The sequence below is a fragment of the Rhincodon typus genome, chromosome 25 (assembly GCF_021869965.1).
Source record: "Rhincodon typus isolate 14 chromosome 25, sRhiTyp1.1, whole genome shotgun sequence".
NCBI lineage: Eukaryota > Metazoa > Chordata > Chondrichthyes > Orectolobiformes > Rhincodontidae > Rhincodon > Rhincodon typus.
Window position 1 is genome coordinate 36,152,218 of NC_063356.1, and position 15,732 is coordinate 36,167,949.

Here is a 15,732-nt window from a genome sequence, read left to right on the forward strand (position 1 = left end):
ACGTGGGAAGTCCAGGACAGGTCGTCGGTTATCATCACTCCGAGGAACTTGATGCGCTTCACCCTGTCAACCTCAGTTCCATTGATGTCGATCGGGTCTTGTTCTCCTCCTTTCTTTCTGAACTCGATGATCAGTTCTTCAGTTTTGCTGACATTGAGAGACTAAATTGTTTTCATTGTACCACATCACCAAGCCCTCTATCTTCCTTCTGTAGTTTGACTCATCATTGTTAGATATCCATCCCACTACGGTGATGTCGTCAGCGAACTTGTAGATGGCATTCATTTGGAATTTGGCAACACAGTTGTAGGTGTACAGTGAGTACGGTCGGGGGGTCCACTGTTGAGTGTTATTGTGGAGGAGGTGCAGTAACCCATCCTCACTGATTACGGTCTATGGGTCAGAAAGCTGTGAATCCAGTTGCAGAGGGCGGAGCCAAGACCCAGGTCACGCAGTTTTAAGATCAGTCTGGAGGGGATAATGGTGTTGAAGGCAGAGCACCCTTGTGGATCTGTTATATCGGTAGGCAAACTGTAGAGGATCAAGGCAGGCTGGGAGACAAGAGTTGATGTGGGCCATGACCAGCCTCTCAGAGCACTTCATGATTATTGAAGGAACATAAACATAGCACTGTTCATCTTAGAGTCACAAAAACATAGAAATGGGCAGTAATTGGCTGGTTTTATTTGTCCTCATTTGTTATGTACAGGATACACCTGAGCAATTTTCCATGCTGTCAGGTAGAAGCCAGTGTTAAAACTCTACAGGAACAGGTTAGCTATGTTTGCACAAGTTCTGGACAACACATCTTCTGTATATGATTTAGAGTGTATGTTTAATATAATTTTTTTTGAGTTTGGATTTTTGAATTTTGAGTTAGCGACATATGGGTAATTCTATGTGCTTGAAGATGGTAAACCTGGAGGTTTTCTTTGTAACCATGGTGATTCCTTTTCAAACACCTTTCCAAATTAGTGGGTTTCTATTTACATTAGAAGTGCGTACGACAAAGTGATTTAAATAATTGTGTGTCAATGATTTCGTTAGAAATTTCTGGATCTTTTTTATGCTGAAAGGGAAATGCTCATGTCTTGGGGGAAAAGTACTTTGCTTTTTGGTTTTCAATTTGGGGCAGATCTGCAGAATTCCTTGGATGAAGCTGGATACATGAAGCAGTGCTCCTGAGAAGGAGAGAAGATAGGAAAACAGATTAAGTAGTTCAGTGATAATCCCAGACCAGAGTGTTTGGATAAAACCCTGAAGAGGTTATTTTAATCTGAAAGTGTTTTAAACTCAGATGTATGATGCTGACCATTTTCGACCCAACCTGCCCACATCCAACCCTCCAAGTTGTGACCTCTTCCCACTCCTTGACCCATGGTCTCACTGCTCCCTTCTAGACATGTGCTTTTTCTAAAAAAAAATATATTTCAAAGCTGCAGAGCTGGATGAACACAGCAGGCCAAGCAGCATCATAGGAGCAGGAAGGCTGACGTTTCGGGCCTAGACCCTTCATCAGAAATGGGGGAGGGGAAGGGGGTTCTGAAATAAATAGGGAGAGAGGGGGAGGCGAATAGAAGATGATTAGAGGAGAAGATAGGTGGAGAGGAAACAGACAGGTCGAAGAGGCGGGGATGGAGCCAGTAAAGGTGAGTGTAGGTGGGGAGTTAGGGAGGGGATAGGTCAGTCCAGGGAGGACGGACAGGTCAAGGGAGCGGGATGAGGTTAGTAGGTAGGAGATGGGGGTGCGGCTTGACGTGGGAGGAGGGGATAGGTGGGAGGAAGAACAAATTAGGGAGGCAGGGACGAGCTGGGCTGGTTTTGGGATGCGGTAGGGGGAGGGGAGATTTTGAAGCTTGTGAAATCACAGCAATGCACCGGCATCTCCAAGAACACCTATGCTTGGTTCGCAATAAACAATTACACCTCCCAGTCGCGAACCATTTCAACTCTCCCTCCCATTCCTCAGATGACATGTCCATCCTGGACCTCCTGCAGTGCCACAACGATGCCACCCGAAGGTTGCAGGAACAGCAACTCATATTCCGCTTGGGAACCCTGCAGCCCAATGGTATCAATGTGGATTTCACAAGCTTCAAAATCTCCCCTCCCCCGACCGCATCCCAAAACCAGCCCAGCTCGTCCCCGCCTCCCTAATCTGTTCTTCCTCCCACCTATCCCCTCCTCCCACCTTAAGCCGCACCCCCATCTCCTACCTACTAACCTCATCCCGCCCCCTTGACCTGTCCGTCTTCCCTGGACTGACCTATCCCCTCCCTAACTCCCCACCTACACTCACCTTTACTGGCTCCATCCCCGCCTCTTCGACCTGTCTGTTTCCTCTCCACTTATCTTCTCCTCTATCCATCTTCTATTCGCCTCCTCCTCTCTCCCTATTTATTTCAGAACCCCCTTCCCCTCCCCCATTTCTGATGAAGTGTCTAGGCCCAAAACGTCAGCCTTCTTGCTCCTATGATGCTGCTTGGCCTGCTGTGTTCATCCAGCTCTGCACCTTGTTGTCTCGGATTCTCCAGCATCTGCAGTTCCTACTATCTCTATATTTCAAAGCTGTTCTTTCTTCTCTTTTCCCAAGCCCTTGCTCAGAGAGAGAGTTCAAGAGAGGGCAGCAGTGGATGGGAGAATTAAGAAACATATGAATTGTGAAAGTCCCAGCACTTAAAAACCACCTGGACTCATACGTCCAAGAGAACGAAGCACCAGCTTTGGACTGAATCAGGATCCGGAACAGGACTGTAAGTGCAGGGGAAAGAAACAATGAGAAACAGGGGGATTGTCAAGGGAGTTAGAAGCCACAATCTCAGAGGTATTGGTCCCAGTAGTGAAGGTCAGGAGTTGGGAAGAGCTGGTAGGGAGAGTTGGGGAATAGGGAGAAGCTGAAGCCTGGAGTTAGGCAAGAGGAAGGGTTACACATCGGAGGTCCCAGATAGGGGAGGAAACAACTGGGTCACAGAGGAAACGATGTTAAAATGAGTCACGTGATGTTCAGTAATTTAACTCACGGATATAAAATTTTAATCACATTAAAGTGAAAGAATGTTAAATAGAAGAACTTTAAGTGAGATTTTTTTGGTAGACAAGGGAGATAAGGGCTATGCAGCACTGGCAGGAATATAGAGTTGAACCACAATCAGATCAGTCATGATCTTGTCAAAGGGCAAAGTATGGGTGAAGTGCTGTACGCCCCACTCCTGCTCCAAACTTCCTTGTTCTTGTGTTCCTATGTTTTTAATCCAGTTTCTTACTTAGCCTCCTAACATTAAAGCGGGAACTCTCTTTCATAATCTCATTTCCTGCTTTCCTCAAGCAGTTAGAGAGGAAGGAAACAGGGCTGAATTTCCTCACGAGGAAATTACATGGACAGATTTACAAACTGGGGATCAGAATAAGAAACTTAACATTTCCAGGCAACAACAAACCATAATGTTTTCTTACTCATTTGTGGGATGTGGGCATTGCTAGGCTGGCCAGCATTTCTTGCCCATCCTTAGCTGCCCTTGAGAAGGTGCTAGTGAGCTGCCTTCTTGAACCGCTGCAGTCCTCCTGTTGTGGGTTGACTCACTATGTCATTAGGGAGGGAATTCCAGGATTTTAATCCAATGACAGTGAAGTAACGGCGATATATTTCCAATTCAAGATAGTGAGTGGCTTAGAGGGGCACTCATAACGGGTGGTGTTCCAACGTATCTACTGCCCTTGACCTTCTAGATGGAAGTGGTCGTGGGTTTGGAAGGTGCTGCCTGAGGATCTTTGGTAAATTTCTACAATGCATCTTGTAGATAGTACACACTGCTGCTACTGAGCGTCAGTGGTGGATGGAGTGGAGGCTCGTGGATGTAGTACCAATCAAGCATGTTGCTTTGTCCTGGATGGTGTCAAGCTTCTTGAGTGTTGTTGGAGCTGCATTCAACCAGGCAAGTGGGGAATATTCCTTCACACTCATGATTCCTGACAATACTCTTATGAAATGCCTTGGCATATTTTACCTCGTTAAAAGCATTATATTGTTTCAACGCCTTCTTGCTGTTGTTCCTTTGGCAATAGCCAACCTGTAATATTTTGCAGAATCTTCCCACTATGTTTCACAACTTGATAAATCAGAAAAATAGGAAATAGAAACCAAGAAAGAAGGTTTGAAAGACTTATGAAATTCATGGTCAAACAGCTGAGTTTGAAGGAGTGCCTTAAAAGGGTAGTAAGATGAAAAGATTTAGTGAGGAAATTCCAGATCTACAATGAGCTGTGACCGTGAGAACACACACTAATTCTTTCAGTACAGATTTAAGTTTCAAAGTCTATTCAAATTTCCCAAGTCACTTCAAGTTGAAATCAAATTCAACTTCTCCATGGCTGTGCTTCTGATGAATTTGGAGAGTTTAGTGTTTGCAGGCCATTTCCTGATTTGGGTTTGGGGGAAGTTCAAGCTGCAATCTGGCATGCTGTGTTTGCAGATTGATAACAGTGAGCTGAAACATTTTTTCCAGCCTTGGAGTTGATCCACGATAAGGGCGTTGCCTTGTTTTCAAAACGCCCAACATCCTCCTTCCCTACCCCAGCCTCAAAAGCAAGCAGATTCTGTGAAAACGTGCAGAGAACAGCATCATATCCATAAGAATATTACCGACTGGTGTAATACACAGTGAGTAAAGGAGTTTTATGGCTATTCAGGTTATGTGTTGAGACATAGACTTCTACGCAGCTCTATTCATGAGGGTGGACTAATTTTTTTACAGGTTATACAGAATGTCTAAATCAGTTGAAAGCATCATTGAGACTATTGATTCTGCCAGATGTGTGGCCATTGAAATCACCAACAAAAGCTGCTACCCTTTAACTGAGCCTGTGTAAGTACAGTGATTTGTATGCAAAATTATTTCTTTGGGAAACGCTGAGAACTAAATACTTTGCAGTATTTACTACAAATATGTTCATTGTAAATTGCTGAAATTAGACCCAGGTCTGACTTTCTTGTCCCTAGTAATGTCAAAGTGGAGATTTTGAAGACAACTGGCAAGTTTTTATCTGAATGTTAACTCAACCAAAGCCAATGTGATAGTAATTATGGTACAAGGAAAGCATAATTGTACATTTAAAGCATTGTAGTCTGAATAGATCAGACAGATTATGACTAGAAAATGCATATTAATCTAAATCTTAAAGGAAAACGCAAGTGTATATTTTGAAGTGTAGACCAATGTTGAGTTCTGGCAAAGCTCTGGTTCCATTTGACTGGCTTCCAATTTTCTAAATCCCATAACCTCATGGCATCCAAAACTCTGCAAAATCCTGTTGACCCATTCATTACTCCCGTGCTTACTGGCTCCAGATCTAACTTTGAAATGTTTTTAAAAGACTTTTTTAATTAGGGTCTGTTATTGATTTCAGTTATACAGTTTTGGGCAAAATTATCCTACCTGACTTACTTTCCATCATTTTTATTACTCATCTTCTTCTGTTCGTGGAAATTCTAAATTATGGAATGTGTTTAAGCAATGACTGTATTTTAAAATTGGCAAACTTGCTTTCAAATCCCTTCGTGTCCTCACCCTCTCTGTCTCCCTAAAACCTTACAACTTGTCAACCCTTTGAGATCTCTGTGCTCCTCTCTCACTTGGGCATTCCTGATTTTAATCATTCGGCTATTGATGGGCGTGCCTCTAGCTATCAAGGTCCTAAGCTGTGAAATTCCCTCCCCAAATCTTTCTGCCTCTGCACTGCTCTTTCCACCTTTAATATGCTCCTTAAAATCAATCTCTTTAACTAAGCTTATAATCACTAGCCCCAAATTCTCAAATAGGGAAGCATGATGACTCAGTGGCTAGCAATGCTGCCTCACAGCATCCATTGTTCAGTTGCAGCCTCGAGCAACTGTCTACGTGGAGGTTGCACACTCTCCCTGTGTCTGGATGCTCCGGTTTCCTCCCACAGCCCAAAGATGTGCAGGATAGGTGAATTGGCTTTGCTAAATTCCCACAGTGTCCAGGGATGTGCAGGCTAGGTGGATTGGCCATGGGAAATGCAGGGTTACAGAGATGGAGCTGGGTATGGGTGGGATGTTCTTTGGAGGATCAGTATGAACTTAATGGGCTCAATGGCCTGCTTCCACATTGTAGAGATTCTATGATATTGTTTGATAATGATGTTGAGATGCCTTGTTATGGGCACTACACAAATACAAGTTGTTTTAACCTAAAGAATGCATGGAAGTATCATATCTTTAAGATTGTAATGCAATGCATATCTTACAGGACCTACAATTACAGTGGCCGTTTGAATAACCCACCATCACCCAGCATCAATCCAGGGGAAAGCGGAGTGTGTGTGTTCATCAAGACCCCATACACTGCCTGTGGCACTGTTGGGGTGTTGACCTATAAATTCAGTAACACCCAAATCTCACTGCTGGTCTCCAACCCTTACGACTACAGCAAGTACAGCATTGAGTACGCTCTTTATGTCCCTGACAGGACTATTGCCACTGACAACAATTTGTACACCCAGATGTACAGTGAGCTGACAGAATCATCAAATTTCACTAAAGCGTCTCTGGGCAAAGGGAACCCATCTCTGAACATCAGAAAAGGAAATGTGGTCATTTCAGCTACTATGTCCAATGAGAAGAAAGCTATAGTCAAAGTGGATGTTAGAGATGCGTAATATTCTGCTAAAACTCTCACGCTTAGAGAACCGTATACAAATCACAGTGCACAGAATGCCCATTATACTGGTGCTAATCAGATCTATCTAACCCATTTCTCCGTTCCTCCTATCATTCAACTTCATCCACAAATGTTTATTAAATCCCATATAAAATGTTCTGGTTAAACACCACTAACTACTCTTGACTAAACTTCTGCTTTAAAATTAAGTGTTTCAATTCCCTCTGCTCAGAGCTGAAGTTTCTCCAGTGACCTATTCAGCAGTTTGTTTTACAGTTTATAGTTAACTTTCCACCATAAAGTTACAGTCTACTGTCAGTTATATTCAGTTTTATGGCTATTAATTCCTTCATGAAGCAATGTGACAATTCATTTTGATGTTAAAAAGAACAATATGAAAACATCACGTTCAACATTTTCATCAAACTGGAATGTACCGAGCTATGTTACAATAATAAACAACTGATTTAAGTCTTCATGGTTTTCTGTTTGCTTTTTGTATCACCCACAAAACAGCAACAAACATTAGACTTACACATATAGGTCCTGGTCAAAAAAAAGCAATCATCCTTTATTTTTTTGCTTTCAATTGGAGTTTCGCACAGGTATTGTTACAGTTTGAGATTGCTGCGTGTGCCATATCAAACATTAGTCAATAGTACATGTGTTGAAGGAGGTGACTTGTAAAGATTGCGAATGGTATCCCTTACAGTGATTATGGATGATTTGTGTTCTAGTGATTGGAGACAGTGTGTATTTCAGTAAGTTGAGACCATGGGCTGCATCTTGTCTTTCCTTGGCTAAATATGAATTGTGTTAAGTTTTGTTTTTTATTCGGCATGTGGCCTGGTGACATTTCTCACTGCATCTTACCAAACTCGCCTCATTAACTACCTATCCTGTTGCTATTGGTGCCCTTGTATACACTCAGGTTACCACGCACTGTTGCTGGAAGAACACAGTTGCCTGCTGAAGACAAGCATCCTTCGCGCCATCATCAAAAGGACACGAAGCACTCGGATGAGCACTCACATTCAGAAAACCGAACTGCGAACGCAAGAAATTAGAAACAGAAATTGCTGGAGAAATTCAGCAGGTCTGGCAGCATCCGTGCAGAGAAATCAGAGTTAACATTTCTGGTCCAGTGATCCTTCTTCAGAACTGATGGTAGCTAGGAAAGTGTTGGTATTTATGCAGAAGATGGAGTCGGTGGAGGAGGGAGGAGTGAGCAACAGGTGGAGATAGAGTGCAGAGAGAGAGAACAATAGTTGGACAGGCAAAGGATTCGGTGAGGTTTGCCTGGGAGAATAAGTAGTTGCTAACAGGGACTGATAGTAGCTGACAAAGGGATGTGTGTGATAGCAGCCCATGTGATGACAAGCCCTAGTGCATGGGGGTTTGGTTTAGGCCATGGGAGAAGATGTTCAAACCCTAAAATCGTTGTACTCAATTTTAGGACCCAAAGGCTGCGGGGTCCCCAAATGGAAAATGAGGTGCTTGTGCTGAGCTTCACTGGAGCACTGCAGCAACCCCGAGACAGAGACGTTGGCTAGAGAGCAGGGCGCTGTGTTAAAGAGGCAGGCAACTGGAAGTTCAGGGTCACTTTTATGGACAGGGCTTGAGCACCTTCTCCCATGGCCTTACTATTGAAGCTTATGCTGTGACACATCAGGGAGGGGGAGGGCCACCTGGAAGCTGTACTTCAGGAAGCATTCACACCCCTTACATTAACTACCTCAAATTCGGGCAGTGATCAGCAACTGGAGGGTATGTCTAGAAGCGAGGCAGGTAGAGGGATCCAGGAGGTGGTGCTGAAGGACCCTCAGCCTTTGAGTTTGTCTGACAGGTTTGAGAGTCTTGCTCCCTTGTGTAGATGAGAGTGGAGGCTGTATGGAGAATGAGCAAACTGACCATAGCACCATTGTACATGGAGCCATTCAAAAGGGAGGAGAAAAGAGAATTGTAGTTGTGATCGGGGATAGTATAGTAAGGGGAATAGACACTGTCCTCTGCAGCCAGGATTGAGAGTCCCAAATGGTTGTGCCGCCTGCCTGGTGCCTGGGTTCAGGATATCTCCTCTGGGCTGCAGAGGGACTTGGAGTGGGAGAGGAATAATCCAGTTGTCGTGGTCCACATAGGTACCAATGACATAGGTAGAAAGAGCAAAGAGGTTCTGCTGAGAGAATATGAGCAGCTAGGCATTAAATTAAGTTAAATTAAACCAAAAAGGCAATAATCTCTGCATTACTGCCTGAGCCACAAGTCAGTTGGTGTAGAATCTGCAAGATTAAAGAGGTAAACATGCAACTCAAAGATTGGTGTGGGAGAAACAGGTTTGAATTCATGGGTCATCAGCACCTGTACTGGGGAAGGAGGGGGCTGTTCCAATGGGATGGACTCCACCTGAATAATTCTGGGACTAGAGTCTTGGAGGAATCACAGAACTGGGGCTGAGGATACGGCTTTAAACTAAATAGTGAGGGATGGGCATTCAGTTACATGAAAAATTGTGAAAAGAGTTAAAGGGGGCAGACTCAGCAGAGGTTGTTAAAGGTTCCAGAGCAAGTAATAAGTCAGAGAGTATCCAAAAGGTGAGGAATCTAACCTCAGGCATAGCAGATAAAGGGGCAATTATGCGAAGGGAGCAGTTAATATAGGACTGAGGGTGTTGTACTTAAATGCACGCAGGATATGAGACAAGGTAAATGAGCTTGTCGTGCAGATTAAAATTGGCTGGTACACTGTAATGGGTATTGTGGGAATATGTTTCAACATGGATCGAGATCGGTAAGTGCATCCTAAGTGGCACAGTTTGATGCAGCGATGGAATCCAAACTACAGTTTTACAGTAGCCTCTTCATACACAGTTCTTTAGCACTATCGTGTTACATAGTTGTATCTGTTGTACACAAAATTTTGTGTAACATCTGTCCTGTGGGATTTGGAGATGGTTTAAACACTTGTTAAATACTGGCTGTTATTCCTGATGGGATTAGAGTGTCTGGCTGATCTGAGCTTGCATAATTAAGAAATGTTAGTCTTTAAAGCCAATAATGTTAGTAAAAATATGATCTAAATAAGTGAGAAATTATACATGTACTAAATAAAAGTATAGAGGATATTAAACTGATCTCCCGCAGCTGGGTCATGAGATTGCTGGTTTTGAAATTTCTTACACATTCATTCATGCAGTTTCACTGAAGCGCTGTTTTGATATTAAGTTTCTTAAAGGGGGTGGTGGCCCTATTTAATATGTATCTAAAGAGCACGTAATGGTGGAGGAAACTGTTTGATGTCCTGCAGCCTATTCAGGTCCTGAGAGATGGTTGCTAAGGGCTGATTAATGTTATAATCTCTCCATAGTTTCGAGTGGGTTATGGAGACACAATGGTGGGGATGGCATTGTTCTGAGTAGGTTACGGTATTAACACTTATTCAGGGGTAGCCTTTGATACAGGAACAGGTCTAAACACTACTTGCAGCATGGTGCCAATAACAATTGAAAGGTGTAAAAAAGCAGTAATAGGTTAGAAGGGATGTTTAATTTAGTCTATAAGATGTACCTCAAAAACGCAGATTTATGAATGAGTGAATGCAAATGTGTATAGTGAACATAGTGCACTTGTGAGTGAGTTAGTAAAGATAACCATAATACAATATCTCACAGACCCCCTTGTGATTCCACGGAGACCCTTTGAAGTGAATCACTCAATCCTTATCATAAATGTACCACTTGGGTCTTTCAGATTTGGAGAGGCTTGCGGAGACAAGGCTCGTAGTTGGGGATGGTTCATACTTTTAATAGCTTGTTGGCAACTGTACTTTACAAAAGAAAAAACAACAGAGAGATAAGTAGTTACATGTAACTCTGAATATCCCAATAAGTATAAAAACTGCAATAATCATAATTGAAAAAAATGACTGTAGACACCATGGTGGTCAGACAGTCTCTGGTTCTGCTGTACTGTAGGATGCCCATTTGATATGGGAGATGTGAATCCAGGCTCTCTCTCCTCGGACCTTGACATCTGATTGGGTGATCAGCAGCACTTGGTATGGTCCTTCCTACTTCTTTTACACAAGAACCCACGCACCTGGTACAAAGTCGTGACCTTCCTCTGGAGGGTACTTGCAGGCAGCTGATACCTGTGAGAAGGCAGAACTTATACCATCTGTTAGTGCTCAGCAGTAAGACAATAGGGCTTCAGTCACAAGATGACAGTCAGCCCTCTGTAGGTCCATCGTCCCCAGTTGTGGCATTGGCCTGCCTGTCACTGTTTCAAATGGACTCAGACCTGTCATTTTGTTGGGGGTAGCCCTGACACTGCACAGAAGTATTGGTAAAGCCTTGGGCCAGGGCTTTCCCTCCTGGTGGTATTTCACCAGTCGCTGCTTCCATAGTTGGCTAAAGTCATGGGGAAGTCCAAAAGTGTAGCAGGAATCCATGTAAATGTTGGCAGCCAGATCCTCTGCTATTCTTCAGGCTTCAGTCAGAGCCTGTAATTCTGCTGGCTGTGCCGATGCTCTGGGGGTGGAGGGGGGAGGCTTCCCTATGTCATGACAGTGTGGAGTGTCGTGACAGCCCATCCGGCTTTCCTTATACCATTATCCACAAAAGAGGATCCATCATGTAAAGGATGAGGTCAAGGTTTTGCAAAGCCTCATTCATCGTTTGGTTATTGTCCTCCAGTTCCTGCAGGATTCCAGCACCATCATGGCCACCTCCTTGCCCTTCTGCAGGCATTGGTAACAGTGTGGCTAGATTGACCGAACTCGCGTGAACTATTTGTAGATTAAGGGCTTCTAGGTCTGCTGTCCATCAGGTCCACTGGGCAGCATTTATCTGAGGTACTCTGTTCATAGAGAGCAAAGTGCGTACGGCATGCGGGCATTTAACTATTAATCCTTCTGATCCAACGCCAGATTCGCAGTAACTTCCACTGCCATGCACATAGCTTGCACCGCTCTCAAACAGCCTCCCCATCTGAGGGCTACACTGTCCAATTTCCCTGCATAATACCCAAAAGGTCTCAACCTGTCCCCATATTCCTGGGCCAGCACCGCTACCATATAGCCCTCTGTCTCAGGGATGAATAATGTGAAAGCCTTTCCGTTATTGGGGATCCCCAAAGCTGGTGTGGAATAACGTGCTCTCTTTAGGTCCTGGAAGGCTTCTTCCTGTTCTTTTGTCAGTGCTGTCTACTCCTTCGAGTCCCGTTTCCCCTTCAGGATGTCTATTTGAGGCTGGGTTAGTTGGGTATACGAATCAACCCAGCACCGGTGAAAGTTACACAGACCCAGGAAAGCCCTCAGTTCTTGAGTTGTCGTAGGCTGTTTGGCAGCCTGTATGGCTACAGTCTGACTTTGGGTGATCTCCCCTTGCCCGTGGGAGATTTTCTGTCCTGGATAGATTACCTCTTTCTGGGCAATTTGAGTACTTTTCAGTACCGGCCTTATGATCTTTTCATTGCAGGTGGTTTAAGAGGGTTTTAAGGTCCATCTCATGTTACCTTTTCGTTTCTGAGGCGAAGACTATGTCATACACGTACTGAATGATAACTGACTTGGTTGGTGGCATTTCACGGAGGTGGATTTGTAAGTCCATATGGTATACAGTTGGGATGTTGTGGAATCCCTGTGGGAGTCAGGTCCATGTGTACTGTTGTTGATGTACAGTAAAGGCAAACCACAACTGTACTTCAGGTGCTCGGGGTACTGACCAGAAGCTGTTAGCCATATCTATAACTGAGAACCACTTGTGGCTTGGTGTTAAGGCACTGAATATAGTAGAGGGGTTGGCTAATAGTGGGACTTTTCGATTGATGCATTGATTGGCTTTCCTGGAATCTATACTTAATGCACTTGATGGCTCAGTGGTTAGCACTGCTGCCCCACAGCACCAAGGACCTGGGTTCAACTCCACCCTCGGCCGACTGTGTGGAGTTTGCACATTCTCCCCGTGTCTGTGTGGGATTCTTCTAGGTGCTCTGGTTTCCTCCCACAGTCCAAAGATGTGCAGTTTAGGTAGACTGGCCATGCTAAATTGCCCATAGTGTCCAGGGTTGTGTAGATGGATTAGACTTGGGAACTGCTGGGTTACAGGAAAAGGGCAGGTGATTGGACCTCAGAGGGTTGGTGTGGACTTTTTGGGCCAAATGGCCTGTTGCCACACTGTATGGATTCAATGTCTCCACTCCCCATTTGCCTTTTGCACGGGCTGTTAGGGGTGCTGTGGGTTTTTACCAAAATCCCTTTCTCCTCTAACCTCTGAATTATCGGGAGGATTCCTGCGGTAGATGTCGGGCTGATGGGGCACTGTTTAGTGCCAGGTGGAGGTATCCCTGTGAAAGTCACAGGTTCCATTTGCAGTAACTCGCAGTCGTCCTTGTCTTTAGCTCAGATGGGGTGGTCTTGTAATTATTCCCTTTGTAGGGCTCTGATGGACCACGTTATCTGTCCAACATTGAAATGTAAAGAGGAATTTAGTTGGGCAAGGATATCCATTCCAAGGAACGGCTGGGCTACAGGTCCTACCTGTACAAAGGTCACTAACTTATGGGGACTAAATGTAATGTGCGTGGGCTTGTCCTTTTAATTTCGATCCTATCACCTCCTATTCCGTAACCTAGTCTCACTGTCCCGCATAGTGGGAATTTGGTCTCGTACTTCTGGGGTAGGCACTGTTCCTGTGTCCTAAAGGTGCTCAATGTCCAGGTTGCCCACCGTTATGGTCACATACAATCCATCTCCCCTCTGCTGGCATAAAGCCAGTAGGAACATAGAGAGATACGGGGCAGGCTTTCTCAGTTTTTTGTCATCTTTAGCAGCTCCTGCCACTGCTGGTGGTTAGCTCCTTAAACTGTTCTCGGAGATCAGTCTTACTCCCAGTTTCCGGGGTCTCCTCTTCCTTATTGTTTATTGGGTGACTTTGCCCTTTTGCCCTTTGCCAGTAGCCTCTGGCCCAGTGGCCTTCCTTCCCACAGACGTAACACTTCCCTGGACGTTTGTCTTGGGTCTTCCTGGAGTTGCTGGGAATCTGTCCCATCTGTAAGGTTTGCAATTTGGTGCCCGTATCTCGGTCAAGCTGGTGGGCTCAGCCCACTAGTTCATAATAATTAGTCCCCCTCTGGTCCCAGTCCGGTTTGGTGAGCTTTAACAGCTCAGTAAGCTTAGGTTTAAGTCCGGCCACAAAAGCAGACTTCAGTGGGCTGTAATCACAAACTTCAAAATCCCTATTGCCCTGCACGTCTGGGACTCCCGCATACTCTTTCCAGGTTGTCCTAAATCTTTCCTCGTATTCTGGGACTTCCTCTGCAGCTTTTTGACAGCAAGTTGTGACTTTCATCCAATCAATCTTCGGGGGGGCTATACCTGTGTAACCAATGTTTTATTGATGTCCAGCCAGCTTACAGCTCCTGCTCGTACTCACCTTTGACTGCCTCATGGAGAAAGCATCCTTCTCTCTCGGTGACAATGACATTCAGAATCTGTACCCGATCCCAGGGATGCAGCATATATATTCCCCTTAACCGGTCAAGGCTTTCCCATGTCTTCATTGGCCCCTTCTTTGGGTGAGGCATTTCCTTAGGCCACCTGTCCATGTTTTCAGGGGTCACAGATGTATGCACAGTGTGTTTCTCAGCCTGTTTTATTGGAACATCCACCTCAGTGCCATCCTCTAACCTTTGCCTTACCACTTTCTCTAATTCTACCTTCTTAGTTTTAAAGTGTTGTAAAAATGGAGCCAGGGATATACAGTCCTCATTGCTTTCACTGCTAGAGGACCCATCACTCTTGTCCCTCTGTTTCCCAAGGGCGATAGCTTGGTTTTGCTGAACCACTTCCATGATGTCAAGGATAGTTGGATACAAATTCTGTACGGGCTTGGGAACTGGGCAAGAAACTGACAAGACTGTTACCTTGTCCTTCGGTTTCTGTTTTGTTTCTCAAGCTCCCGATTTCTAAGTTTAGCTTTTCCTTGCTTTGGTCTCTGCTTTTGCATCTGTTCATGCATTGCTTTTACTTGCTCTTTAAGATGGTTTAATTCGCGATCATCTGATCAAGACATGATTTCATTCCTTAGGTGAATTTGTCCCATTAACGTAAGGAACCATTTACTTCTGTCCTTACCTTTCTGTCGGCTGGTTTCTCCCTGGACCCATTTCATGTCGTCTAGAGTCCACTGTCTTTTGGGAATATTTCTGCCCAATTTTGGTTAGGGTTGTCCCTAGCGAGACCTGTACTTCAAGGTAGTTCTGTAACTGCCACAGCATTTCTTCCTCGGTTATGTCAGGAGGGGCCAGCCCACCTTTGGAGGTCATTGGCAGCTGATTGGGGTCAATCATGGTCACTCAAATGCTTGTGCTGTAGGCAATTTCAACCAATTTGGAGTGGTTCGGGTCTGGATGCCGGGGATTAGAAAAATAGCCAACTCATGAGGGGTTTGGGATCGCATTCAGGGACTAGGTCACCATTCTAGGAAGGACATTTCTTACCTTTGTAGTAGTGTCACTGACAGGTCAGTTACTATGGTGTGCCCAGTGATCTTGCCAACTATGCCAAGTTGTGGGATTGTGTCCAATAACGAACTAGATCAGTGAGTGGTGAAAATAGCCTCCGTATTGAGCATCTGCAGTACACAGTCCGAGGCAGTGATGGAATCCAAACTACAGTTTTACAGTAGCCTCTTTATACACAGTTCTTACATACATTAAAATTTTAAGACTATGGTGTTACATAGTTGTATCTATTGTACACAAATGTTTGTGTGACATCTGTCCTGGGGAAGAGGAGTGAGTTTAAGCACTTACTAAATACTGGCTGTTACTCCTAATGGAATTGGAATGTCTGTCCAGTCTGAGCTTGCAAAATTAAGATGTGTTAGTCCTTTTGTCTTTAAAGTTAGTAGCGTTAGTAAAAATACTACACCTATACGATCTAATCAAGTGAGAAATTATACGTGTACAAAATAAAAGTATGGAGGATATTAATCTGATCACCCACAGCTGGGTCATGAGATTTCATTTACTATTGCCGGTTTTGACAGTTCTTACAC